We start from the raw sequence: 2,736 nt of genomic DNA, 5'->3' as shown, positions 1-2,736 counted from the left end.
AAACCCTCTACCCTTCTTCAGAAAACATACTTTTCTTCAGCCCACATCAGCAACAAATCTCCTAAGAAACATGTAGAGCCCAAACAAGCATTTACAGCTCTTCTTTTTCTTATTTTTAATTAAAAATAATAATTTCTCATTCTCTTTCCTTCTCTTTAATCCTTTTTCCTCCTCTTGTTCTTAAAATAAAAGCTCATACTATTATTGCAACTCTTTATCAATCATTATTACATTTTCCTTCATTCTTAAAAAATTTTTTTTCCAGGGGAGAGCATGAAAGCAGTCCACCACTACCACAAATTATGCTGTCGAGTTTCCCAAATTTGGAGAAATCACAGGGGTCAGCACATCCAGAGTGCAATGGATAAGCCTCGCCCTGGGAAAACCACCTTCGTGATCATGGTATCTCGCCTGCCAGGTAAGCATTCCTTCATTCTTAGAAAATAAGCAAATATTTCCCTCTTTTTTCTATTCTTATAACCCACCAATTAGCAGTACCTGATTCTTTTTCCTTTTCTTCCATCCTTTAATACATTCTCTTCTTTTTTTGGAGCTCTTCCCAATACTTGATCTGAAATGTCTACTACTTCCCCATGACACCACCTAGCAGAGGTAACTACCCTATATAGGCCCACTCCTGCCATCCCTTGCAGCTACACCAAGATATGAAGGAAACAACAGAAACTATCACTCTACACAAAAGAAACAAAACACGAGAAACAGTTACAAATTGCCGAACAACACCTAGACCTAAAAGAAATGGCTAAAATGGAACAGGCTATGGCATTAGCAGAAAAAGAAATCAGAAAAATGATAACTGCATATGTGCAACAGATGAAGAAAGATTCTGAGAGAAATCAAAAGAATAGAAAGGCTAGAAACTTCGCTCCAAATCATGAAAGAAAAATTAGAAACAGAAACACAGTAGTTGAGCCCTATGATAACTGAGTTACACAATATTAAAAAGAATAGAGAGATAGAGTCAAAGAAAAGGAAACCTGGATTAGCGAGCTTAAGGATAAATCTTTGGACTCCAATCTAAGAGAAGAGCAAGCAACAAAAAGAAAAGTTTCAAAGAAAACCTCAGAACTATGTGGGAAACAATCAAGAAGAACAACCTATGGTGCAAGAAGAACAACCTATGGTGCATAGGGATTCCAAGAGAGGAAGAAATAAAAATCCACAGAGAGAATAGTCCAAGAATTCCTGGAAGAAAACTTTCTTTACTGCATAAAACATGAAAAAATAAGTACTCAGGAAGCTGAGAGAACTCCAATCAGGAGGGACTCCCAAGAGGAAAATGCCCTGACATATAGCAGTCAAACTCTCTAATATCAAAGACAAGAAAAAAATTCTAAGAACAGCCACAGAAAAGAGAAGAGGCACATACAAAGTGGTGCCAGATAGAATAAGCTCCAGTTTTCCAGTAGAAATTATGCAGGCAAGAAGACAGACAGTGGAGTGACTTACAGAAAGTCTCGAAGAAAAACAAACTGTTGATCTTGTACACAGCAAAATTATTACTCATGTAAGAGGGAGAAATAAAAGCATATCCAGACAAAGAAATTAAAATAATTTGAGAAAAACAAGACCACCACTACAAATAATACCAAATGGAGTACTATGGCCCCCAAATCAACAACAGCAGCATGCAAACTGAAAACACATACAAGACAATTCCTCACAAAAACCCACACCCTCAAAACAATATTCAAAACAATACAGGAAGCACAAAGAAAGTACTCTCTACATACACAAACAAATACAAATCAAAATGACAGTAAAACCTATACATATCAATAATCTCATTGATAAGTATAGAGACAGAGAGTAACAGAATGGATAATCAAACAAGGCCCATTAATATGCTGCTTACAAGTTACACACCTCAGAAACAAAGACAAAAACAAACTAAATATCAAAGGCTGGATAAAAACATACCAAGTAAATGGCAAACAAAAAAGCAGGAGTTGAAATATTAATCTCTGAAAAATTACATTTCAAAGCAAATAACATAATGAGAGACGAGAACAGGTACCATCTAATGATAAAAGACATAACCATTATAAATATATGTGCACCCAGTGAAAGGCTCTCAGAATTCATTAACCAAATCTTCACAGAAGAGCAATACAGGCAGCTCGATAGGCGTAATGAGAGATTTCAATCCTCCACTCTGAAGGAAACCAGATCATTAGGAAGAAAACTCAATAAAGACACAAAAGAGCTCAACGACAAAGTCAACCAACTGGACCTCCTGGTCATATGTGGAGCATTCTACCAAATGAGGGCCGAGTATACCTTCTTCTCCGGCGCACACAGGACATTCTCAAGAACAGACCACATTCTAGGCCACACATTTTTAAAAACAAGATTCCACAACCTCTTTTCTCAGATCACAATGCGTTAAAACTAGAACTCAACAACAGAAGGAACAGAAACACAAAGGCAAACACATGGAGGTCGATCAACATTCCACTTAAAAGCAGCTGGGTAAGAACCATCTTGAGGATCCTGTATATTCTGATTCAGAATACCTGGGGTGGGAATGTAAATTCTCAGCAGGGACTTACATGGGAATGAACTCGTTTGAAGGAGTCACCTTCAGCCCTAACAGAGGACATCCTACCACCTGTTGCGAAAGCAAAGAGCCCCAGTGGGGCTGTGGGATAAGCATGGGGCTGCTAATTGCAAGGTCAGGGGCTTCAAACCCGCCAGCCAGTGTGAAGAAGAAAG

The 2,736-nt window shown here is 38.0% G+C and overlaps 1 non-coding gene across 1 annotated transcript; it reads right to left on the bottom strand.

Annotated features, from left to right (window-relative positions):
* Nucleotides 1-262: 262 nt before the first annotated feature.
* Nucleotides 263-426, bottom strand: LOC142423731 (U1 spliceosomal RNA). The gene has a single exon (XR_012779330.1). It is a non-coding gene; the product is annotated as a U1 spliceosomal RNA (small nuclear RNA).
* Between the last annotated feature and the right edge of the window lie 2,310 nt (nt 427-2,736).

The sequence above is a fragment of the Tenrec ecaudatus genome, chromosome 12, assembly GCF_050624435.1.
Source record: "Tenrec ecaudatus isolate mTenEca1 chromosome 12, mTenEca1.hap1, whole genome shotgun sequence".
NCBI lineage: Eukaryota > Metazoa > Chordata > Mammalia > Afrosoricida > Tenrecidae > Tenrec > Tenrec ecaudatus.
The sequence above is the reverse complement of the archived record's forward strand: the minus strand, read 5'-3'. Positions and strand labels throughout refer to the sequence as shown.